The sequence below is a fragment of the Adiantum capillus-veneris genome, chromosome 6 (genome assembly GCF_014529385.1).
Source record: "Adiantum capillus-veneris isolate H3 chromosome 6, ASM1452938v2, whole genome shotgun sequence".
In the NCBI taxonomy this organism is placed as follows: domain Eukaryota; kingdom Viridiplantae; phylum Streptophyta; class Polypodiopsida; order Polypodiales; family Pteridaceae; genus Adiantum; species Adiantum capillus-veneris.
The window spans coordinates 75640734-75651929 of NC_140936.1; positions in this window are offsets into that span (position 1 = coordinate 75640734).

Here is an 11196-nt window from a genome sequence, read left to right on the forward strand (position 1 = left end):
AAATTGTAGATTTATATCGCTTACGTACGCACCGGTCCGATCAACGTCCGCACTACTATGCGAAATGCCAACAAATATATGAGCAATGAGAGCAATCACAATTGCAAGAACACCGGCGCGAGAGAGAGAGTTAGAGTTTGTGAGTGTGTGTGATGTAGAGAGGATTGATTTCATGCATAAGAGGTTGCATGAGGATGCTTGGCATTTTTATGAATGTCTTCATGAGCATGTGAAATATAGTTGGATACTCATGAAGTATTCTTTGTTCAAGTATTATGCATGTTCAACGCTGCCAACAAGAGGTCATCCATATTTTTGTGGGACTGCAAATGAGTGTATAAAGTCATGGATAACACAAGTTGAGTGTGAGATGATGAAGCTGGCAATTGAAGATGATGTGACAAGAGTAGTGTATGCTTCTCAGGGCTTGTCCCACGATGCTTTTGTGTTTTTGCATATGCTTATTGAGGATTGGCAGTATAGCTGAGCTTTTTGTATCAAAGAAGGGGTTTCCAACTGAGCATGTGCTACTGCCTTAAGGAGGATGGCTATTGTATCCTTGTCTAGAGCTTGTACCTTGGCATAAAAAGTTGAGTTGAGATAACCTGAGCTTGTTTAAAAGGCTAGCAATATTTGATCTTCTTGATGGGAGGTCCATGGAACAAGGCTAAGCTACATGACAAGATTCTTGCTTTGAGTTGGACCTTTTGGAAGCTAGGGGGTTATAGGGGTGAGATTCTAAGAAAGTGAAACACAGTAGTATCCTCGTTCATAGGAATGGAGGGAGACCTTCATATACTTCAAGTGATCCATATTACATTGGTCCCCATTGGCTCTTCAAGCTTAGAAGAGGATCCTTGCTGATGGCTGGGTCAACACCACGACATAACTCAATTTTCGTACCAAAGCCTTATTCTCTGAGAGTTATGAAATTTTGCGGATTATGGTTATACACATCATTTGTAATAAATAAGTAGTCTAGTAGCAGAAGCCAAGGGTGCAATGGCACTTCCAGTTTGTAAATACCAAGCCATTTGATCCCTCAAACTCTATTTTTGGTTAACTTAAGGTAGCCTTAGTATGTAAGGTACCTAGGCCATTTGTAAAGAGAACTTTTATCATAATCATAAGTTTAGTGGTGGCGTCTACTGTGTCTGAGAGACAAAGAGAGTGAGCGCTTCATCCTCACGCTACACCCGTCTTGTTCATTGCATACTTGATCCGACTACACCATTGACGTAGCCTTGGAAAGACCTACGCGACAATGCCAAGCATTCCTCGCGGTACAGAGCAAACACACTCGCGCACCTACGAGCTACTCATGGCCGTAAGTGTACCTAATGATGTTTGTTTTTGGCCAGCAAGTAGTCGTTAGAATCGTAGCGACATAAGCTACGCATAGGTACTCATAGATTTCAGTTTCTGATACTTTCAAAATCCAGCTCTGTCTTTATACGCATTTTTTGCAAATGGGTTTAGAGCTAGGATTTTGAGTGTAGAGGCTTAGGGACAGGTGTATCCTGGGGTGGGAATAGTGTTGCTTAAGTTTCATATGATTCTGGCATGATTTGATGGGTTTCCTTCCGTTTGTGTGTATATGGCTTAGATGGTGTAGTTGAGAGTAGTGAGATTCTAGGTTGTGGTTTAGTTGGCCTTCCAGAGTGTTGTATGCGTAGGATGGTCTCAGCCTGACAAGCTAAAGAAATTTCCTCCGTGTGTCCATCGTGTCATTTGTGTCCTCGATTGACATTATGTTGATTTAGGTTGTGATACATGCACTTTATGGGTGGTGTGATTCGGTCTTGCAACAATCCTTGAATACCTTTTGGAGGGAAGTTACCAAAAAGGTGGAATAACAAAGGGATCACTGAGATGACATTTTTTGGGACAACAAAAAGTTCCAGTGAAAGGGTGTGGATCAATTAGTGGTGTAACATAGTTTGAATCTAAATGAAAGGACATTGATCAATAGAGTTTTATAATCTTGATGTAATGGTCCAATGGCTATTTTTTATTAGAATTGATTAGTAGAGTCTTAGAAGCTATGTGTAATGGTCCAATGTCTATAGAGTAGAAAGCTTACCATTGGACCAGAAATATAATCTTTATGCTTCCCAAAATGTTGGAACCTTACAGCAAGATATAAAGGGGATTTGTTCACTTCTCTCAACGAATTGTGGAGGGTGAATTCACTAGAAAAGAAGTGGGGCTAAAGAGTAAAAAACAAATTGGGAGCCAAAGTGGCCACAATCATGAAGATGTTCACATGGAATGAGACATGGAAGGTGTTGTGGGGGGCTATACCAAATGGTAACAAGATTCTTGCTAGAGGGAGCAAGAGGTACAAAAATAGCTTGAGATGATCCTCTACATTAGTTTAAAGGTCGCCCTCCCTCACAAGGGCTTGCCACCAAAACCTTTAAATGGATGCAAAGATCAAGGAAGATAATCTTCTTTAGGAATGACCTTAGTTTTGGGAGGGAGAAGATTTCAAAATCAAGCTATTTCGGTTACACATAAACTATTAGGTTTGCTATTTGAAACAAATTTGAAAAGCCCATAGCCTTGGGGAATGATGATATTGCAAGTGAAAGCATTGAGCTATATATAATGTAGGATCATTTTAGGGTTACTTGCACAATCCAAGGATTGAACACATACGTTGAGTTGCATCGGCTACTTGGGTGGTGTTCAGTCCCTTTTTGAAAAGGTTGTCCCCTCAAGGTTGCACAATCCAAGGAATAGACACAGACGTTGAGTTGCATCGGCTACTTGGGTGGTGTTTGTTCCCTTTTTGGAAAGGTTGTCCCCTCAAGGCACATGTAATGTTTGATATTCATTGTCCATTCTTTGCTGATTTGATATAGCATCTTCACTCACAATTTTGAGTGTGGAAAAACAAGAAATATTCTTTACATTGCAGACTATGGAGCCTTTGTTACGTTAATGTATTCTCCCCGTGTGTTAAGAATTGATCCCCCTATGTAGTGGCGAGCTTAACCGAATGCCTACAGTATGACCCAAAACAAAGTGAAGCATCACGTGGTGGGAATTCTAAAACAAGAGAAGATCACATGGTCCATTTCATATTAGAGGGACCCTTGGCAAGCTACAAATACACATATAAAAGAATCTCGAGGGGTGCACTTGTAAGAAACTATTCATATAACATGCGTTCAAAGGGTATTAAAAAGAACCTCTTTACTTACATGCTTAAAGTAAAATAAAATGACCCTTTTTTTTTCAAACTTATGAGTTTCTCTCTAAAATCAATTAAAAAATCCCTTCTGTTAATATAATCCTGTTAAAATTTTAAAATTTTGACAATTTAAAAATCCATTCATTTGAAATCATGTGGTAACTTCCATGTCTAAGAGATGAACTCCCCCCCCCCCCCCCCCCCCCCCCCACATAAAGGATACAATGTTATATCTCTCTTCTCCTCTATGGCATGTAGCTCTAACATGCCAAAAATGCACACTCCACACATGCAATCTTGCTAGCTATGAAGGGGATAGTCCTTAAAACTAATACGGCTACTACTTAAAGCTCTTTTGTTTTCAATTATTGCGAGTCTTAGTAAAGGCCAACCAATAGATTTCTGCGCTTATCTTCAGCTTTGACTTGCACGTTAAGATCTTATGTTCAAAATATTCTCTTGTCATGAATTTGATGCACATTACCATATTGAGTATTATGTGGACATTGGCAGGCTATTCTTATTGTCTCTATCTATTGGTGATGAGAGTCTTCCATGACACTAAGTAACACCCATCCTAAAATGAGAAGTGGTAAATGGATCAATGGCAGTGTCGTGTCGCTCCGCTTAGACAGTGGGAAATAGAGCTAAAGGATGCACAACAAGATTATTTGCGAGATAAGCTTTCAAGGCTATGTCAGATGAAATAGTTTACGTATTATTAAATGGCAAATTATTGGGCAATTTCGATTCAAATTGGTGGTGGGAAATTCGATCCAAAAAGTTATCACTTGGATTGCCTTGATTGGGGGATATGTCCATGACGGTGGCATCAAAGTCTTGGAAGAACATATTGTGCTCGACACTGCTTTGGTCGATATGTATGCTTAATATGGTGCTTTTTGAAAACCAAAAGAAGTTCTTGGTGGGTTTTTTTTTTTCATCTGAAATGTTGCCACATTGGAATGCCATGATTGTGGAACCGAAGGAGATACAAGATGTCGGAGAATCATGTTGTACTAGGCAATGCCTTCATTGTTATGTGAGCCATGATGGAGCTATTTGTAGCATCGACATCAAGGGAGTGTGAACCAAGGAAAACTAAAGGGTTCCTTCTATTTTAAAAGCACTACATTAAGCTGAATAAAGAGTTAAAGAAAAGAAAACAAGTTGCATCATGAAAAGGAGTGCATGAAAAGGGCGTCCACAAGTTGCAGGGGGGTGGGGGAGGGGGGGGGATCCGTAATAGAGTTGTCCATGATTGGGAGGTGTAGGAGGGTCTGTCTGCAGAATAGGGGACCCTTGCCGACTGGAGGGAGTCGCCAGTTGCACGTCAAGGGCATGTGCTCTATCAGGAGGACACAGCAGGGTATGCAGGAGCTGATGGCCACCATCTGCAAAGAGTGATGAAGACCATGAGCTGAGGATTGGCTAGTAGACAAGGTAAGAGGAATGAGAATGCGAGCAGCAGGGAAACCAATGGGCTACAGATTGGAGGCCGCCAAAGAGGACTGTTGGGTGTCGTGAAGGGAGCTGCAGAGGAGGGGTTCCATTGGATGCAATTGTAGGGAGGGGGGCGGGGGGTGTGCTCGTTGAACCGGGCGTAGAACAGAGGGAAGGCAGCGGACCGTGAGCCAAGCACAAGGAGGGTGGACATGCATGAAAGAGGCCATATCTTGCCATGGGGCTATCATACCAGGTGTAGGAGAGCAAGCGATGCAGATAGAAGGAGGGAGTCGTGACCTATTGTGTAGGGCTCGCATGAAGCAAAGAGAGTGGCATCACTTGCTGTAGGTGCGGGAGCTGCTCGGTGCTGCAGAAGGGTGGCCTTAAGCAGTGCAAGAGCAGAGCGGCAGGAGATGGTGGGGGCCATAGGCAACAATTAGTTGGTCATGGGTTGCGCCATGGAAGGATGCTCGAGGTTCAAATCTGCCAGTTGTTAGGGTGCTACTGATGCAAGAGGTGCTCTAGGGCACTGTAGAGGAAGAGGAAGGAGGGCATCTGCAAGGTCGATCTCAGCGCTAAGGGCTGCATCATCATCTAATGTACGTGCGAGCTCAAATTAAAGCTGATCGGCATCGTCATTATATTCTCACTGCTGAAGTGAATTTTATCATTCTCTCTCCCTCAAAGCATCATATATTTTGCTCATGGTATACAAATATCCCTTATGCAAAATCTTTGTAGTGTTATCTCTCTCTCCCCTCGCCATCATTAAAAAGCTTACATAACCATACAACTCTCTTTCATGCGGAAGGGTGATAAACATAAGTTTTGTAAAGAATTTGAATATAAACAATGTTCGGATTTATTTCTTGGGATATTGGTGCTTCTAGTGGTTGCTCTCTTCTACATGTGTGCAAATCACCTCTTTGCTACTCTCTTCTCCGACTACGCGATCTCTACCATACATGCTCTCACAGCCAAGCACCTCGTGTGTTTTTGGTTACACGAAATACACTCCGACAACGGTCGAGAGGGGGAATGGGGATTAAACTGATCATTTAATGTGGGGAAGTGCCAGGGGAGAAAAAGCTAGAATATTGGTTAAGCTAGCAGACCGGTCACAGTAGGGATCCAAAGGAGGGAAAATAGGGATCCAAAGGGGGGCCCATATACAAAAGAGTCATGTGCAACAATGGGCTAAAAAGACCCTAAGGTTCAACCCATTAAGACTTCCAAAATGCTAAGGTTCCAAAATTCAAAGGTTGTGTCCAAAGGTCAACCCTAGGGGAAATTGGATGCTTTGTGTGTAACTAAAAAGTCTTTGCATATCCCTACATGGGAGGGGGCGAGCCCTTCTTCTAGGGGATGAGAGAGAAAGTCACACACACACAGGCTCCCTTTACACAAAGGGAACCAGGGACACATGTCAGCTCCCTAGCCCAGACGCCCACAAGGTGTGTCCAATTCCTATTGGATGGCCTTGGAGGTGGACCAATGAGAATTAGGCTAGAGTAAATCTAGTTTAATTAATTTAAAAACAGAACCAATGAGAATTAAGTCTCCTAGAAGACTATTGGACGGTCTCCCAAGGGGTCCAATGAGCATTCAGGAGCCTAATGGCTTGCCTAATTCCTATTGGCCAGGAGGCAAAGGGGTCTAATGAGAGTTTAGTTTAATTATTAAATTACCTAAATCTCTCACAAAAGGGGAAAGGGGGACACATGTCAGAAGGCTATCACTTATGTTGCTTAATAGCCATTGGCTTGACTTGGGGAGGTCCAATGGGAAGCCTGCAAGAGAAAATAGCAAGAGGGCTCGCCCAAGAGAGAGAGGGGGGCTGATTTTTGCAAGGCATTATCACACACACATACTCACACAATCTCATGTGTGAAGAAAGATAAGACCATCTCTTCCCAAGCTTTAATGGAGAGCTCATCACCTACTCCAAGCTTGCGAGATAGAAGCTTACATCGACACACTCTTGGCTTGTGGATGCAAATCCAACCAAGAGCCAAGCTTCAATGCATGCTCATCTCCTCTACCAAGATAATTACTAAGCTAAAGCTATGCTAATATAAGTGATTATGTGAGGAGATGTACATCTTTCTCGTAAGATACTCCTTCCTCTCAATCTACTCTCATACCCTGCTAGCTCTCAGCATCTTCGAAGGTGTGTGAGGTCTTGGGTCTGAGAACGGGGATAATTAAAGTTGTGTTTGCTAAGTGTTTTGCTTAGTGCATGAAGCTTTCATCTTCATTGCACTAGCTAGTCTTGAAGGAACACAAAGAATTGTATTGTACAATGTCTCTCTTGATGGGAGAAACCATAATACAAAGCCTTTAGGAGGGGGGACCGGCTCCATGCAAATCCGGTCCTCAACTGTTGTCAATAGCTTAATTTCTCTCTCTTTTGAAAGTATTTTTGATGCTATCTAACTAGGTGTTATACTTTTTGTTGCTCTCTCCACCCAAGCACTCTTGTAATTCTCATTAGGAATCTATTCTAATGAAATGCCCACAATGTTCATGCTAATTTCCGCTACACATAAGTTTTTAGACCATTAAATGTTACATTGGTATCAGAGCACAAGGTTTCTATTTTCTTGCTCAAGAAGGGAGGTCCTCAAGCTAGCTATAAATGGTTGGTATTATTAATTGCCTGTGAGTAAGTAGAATAGGGATTTTTCAGCCTTGTAGTGCGCCTTCCTTTGTGCAGTTAACGGGGCATCACCGTCGAGAGCTATGGTCTTAATAGTGGAGTCCTACGGGGCTTGCCTACGGCTTAACCACTATTGAGCTATTAGAAGCTTGACAGGAGCCGGTGCTGTTTTGGTGTCGAAAGACCCTCTCTTCTATTCCTTGCAATTAATGGTATTCGAGCCGCGGGTACAGTAGCTTGAGTGCTTTTTCTAAAGGGGTAAAGAGGAGTAGCAACTAGGGCTTGAAGTGCCAAAGTACACCTAAAAAGTTTACACCTAAAAGTTGTTAGAATGGCTGACAATAGTAAAGAGAGTGAATTAATGTTGATAACTTTGATTTTGCTCATGAGCAAGCTACTAATGATGCTTCAATGCTTGTTAACTATCTTGTTTCTAGGCTTCAACAAGCCATGGACAATCCATCTCTCCAAAGTGAAGTGCAACGGCAGCTCCGTGCTCACGAGATTCTCCAAGCTCATCACCATGACGAGAGAACACCTAGGAAGCCTTCTTGTGAGACTACCAAAAGAGGTCTCTCTCCGATTTGGGAAGAAGAAGAGAATCCATACGAATGGCTCAAGAATTTACTTCTTGATGATGCATCTCCTTCCCAAAGGAGAACTCAAGAGCCTCCACCGAAGGAACGAGAAAGAAGTGAGTCTCCCGCCACCTCGGCGGAGATGGCTCCACGAAGACGGCGGGCTAAACGCTCTCCATCACCACCAAAGCGGAGAAGACCATCACACTCTTCTCCACGCCATGATTCAAAGAGGGATGATAAAAAGCAAGAGAAGAAAAAGGAGAGAAAGAGGACACCCTCTTCTCCATCTTTTTCATCCTCTTCCTCTTATGAAAGTGATGGTGAAGACAACGAAGATCAAGACAAGAAAAAGGCGAGAAAGAGGTCACCCTCTTCTCCGCCTTCTTCAAATTCTTCACCTTCTGAAGAAAGTGATGGTGCAACCTTTGAACCATCAAAAAGAAGAGGCCATAGGAAATCCTATGCCGCATGGAAGAGGTCGTCCAAGTTGAAGAAATTCAAAGAGGGAGGGAAGAGCATCTCTTTCCTTACCTATGATGGCACCTTTGGTGCTACAGCCAAAGTCTTGGCCTTTATCCAACAATTTGATGCGGCGTTTGGAGATGAGGGCTTCACGGAGTCCTCTAAGCTACGCCATGTAACTATGCACTTTCAAAAGTCTGCCAGGCAATGGTGGTCTAGCCTACGAGCCAACGGTGAAGCTCCACGAACATGGAAAGCTTTAAGAGCTTCCATTATGAAGCAGTTTTTGGCCACCGATGCCAAAGACAAAGTACTCACCGAATGGTGAAGCTTAAAGCTTTCTCCCAATGAATCCATCCACAAATATGTGGACAAGTTTTGGGACCTACAACTCAAAGCCACTGTCTTTAAAAAGTTGGATTTTGGAGAGCAAAAGCAACAATTTTGTGCGGGCTTAACCGAAGAAATGGTGGAGTATGTCAACTCCCAAAGGCCACGTACCATATCGGCGGTAATACACCATACTATGGTGGCCTCACGAATCAATTTCCAAACGGGGGCTAAAAGAAATAATAAGCCCCCAGAAAACAAGGGTTCCAATGAGCCTAAGGGGAAGGACAATGTCCAAAAGTCTCCTAAGGGCAACTCCAACAAAGCTAAAGAGAAGGGAGTTTGCAAAGGTAAGAACAAACTCTCTCCTGAAGAGCTTGAGCGTTATCGCAAGGATAACCGGTGTTTCAAGTGCGGCGAACAAGGGCATGCGTACCGCGCTTGTCCCCAAAAGAACAACCGCCAAGATCCTCCTAGAGCTTCCTTGGTTGAAATCCAAGAGGAGGAGACTCACCAAACTCATCACAAAGGATCTCCTCTATGCCATGCTTGGGAAAAGGTAAGAGAACATGATGCTTTTATTCTCTTTGACCCTGGTTCTACTCACAATTTTATATCTATAGAGTTGGCTATCAAGCTAGACATACAATCCTACGAGATGGGAGATGTCCTACCCGCAGACAGTGCCTTCAAGGGGCAAGAAGCTTCAGTCACTTCCCTTAATCGGGAAATTGAGGCTTCATGTCGTTTGACCGCCTGGCTGCCGATGTTAAATTTCCTGAAAGCAAAATCTCCTTTAAAGACCTATTTAGGAATTTTGGAAATTATTCAAGTCCCATTTCTTATAACGCTATTAAAAAACTTAGTATTTTTGTGTAGTTTGAGCTATCATCTATTTATGGTTACACTCTATGTTTCATATACCCCTTAACACATATCTATAGGGATATGTGTATTTATATACATACTTATATGCATCAACTACAATGACATCAAAAGAATGAGGGAAGCATGACACTAACTCAATTTGCATTATACTACATTATTCATGTAGAAAAAGTTCTTTGAATCAGTAGCTCAGATTTGAGACATTAACGTTAAAGAATTGGCTATATCACTCATAAAAAGAATCTACAATAATCAAAAATAAATTTTAGAATTGAAGGGACCTCAAAATAGTGTGGTGTTTAGAAACGCCAAGATAAAAAATAAAATTCAATTCACATATTTACATGGATCCAAGTATTGTACAACTCATATGAGGAAATGATACTATGTCAAGAGTCTCAATGACTATAAATACATCATTAAACTTTGCGTTTTCTCATGTATTGCTTCAATACGTACAAGGTTTCTCTATCACAAGCTGCTTTATTTACCAACATATTGCAAGTATACTCTCGTTTGTCCCTTGCATAGATCCAACCAAGTAACCATGCAGTGATTGTTCTCTCCAAAAAACTTTCAAGCTCTTCATTTGATTGATTCCACATTTTTGGAAAAATCAAGTAGGTTCCAGGCATATTCCACATTACACTGTAAAGGGCCTCATCAAAAATTAAGGTATTATTATCCAGATCATGAAAAATTCTCCATGCTACATCCAAGTCCTTGTGGTATACAAATCGATATCCAATTAGAAGATCTGTCTTTTGGCATGCTGCCTGTCCTGCTATGACATTAAATTTTTGATGGTATTGTGGAAAGCATAACTCAAGAATACGACGAGTCCTTTGCAATCTATTAGTGCTCCAAATCCACACCTCAAACCATTGCATGCAAAAATCAAGGAAAGTGAATGCATCTTTGCGAATAAAATGCCACACATTTGTACTCTCTTCAACGAGATGCATATGTTTTCCCCAATCTGGGCATACATCACCATGTTGCATTTCAATGGTCTTAAGTAAAACACCATTGAGTTCAGGGATCAATACTCTTCTTTGTTTCCGTATAGTATCTGAGGGTGGTGGAATCAATTTCCTTCTAGGCCTACGAGTCCTCAATGACATGTGCCACCTCAATAGTAAATGCTTTGTACATTTAAAATCAAATTTATATGCTTCAGAATCTCTTGTTCCAAAAAAAAGGCATGATGGTCAATGGAAGAGATATTATTTTCAATTAACACACTGTGCACCAACATTATTTATTTTATCCATGATATATATAGACTTAAACCTTGAGAAGACAACAAAAGAAAATATTTTTCTTCAATACACAGAAGAAATCTTGTACAAAGAGCTCCAACCACAAAGATAAAAGAGAGACTTCTTTTCCAAGGCTGAATAACATCTAGTTGATGAAATATAAAAGTGTACATATTTGGTTCATGTTCAAATAATTGGACCCAACACATTGTTTTGGCCGGAATACTAGAGCCCAACACATTGTTTTGGTCAAAATCTTCTTAACACATTTCCACCACTCTAGATGTATGTGAACATTCCAGGTAATTGAGTCAACGCGCACGCCAAGCCCTTACTGGTTGTTTTCTTCCACCTACAATAACAAATATG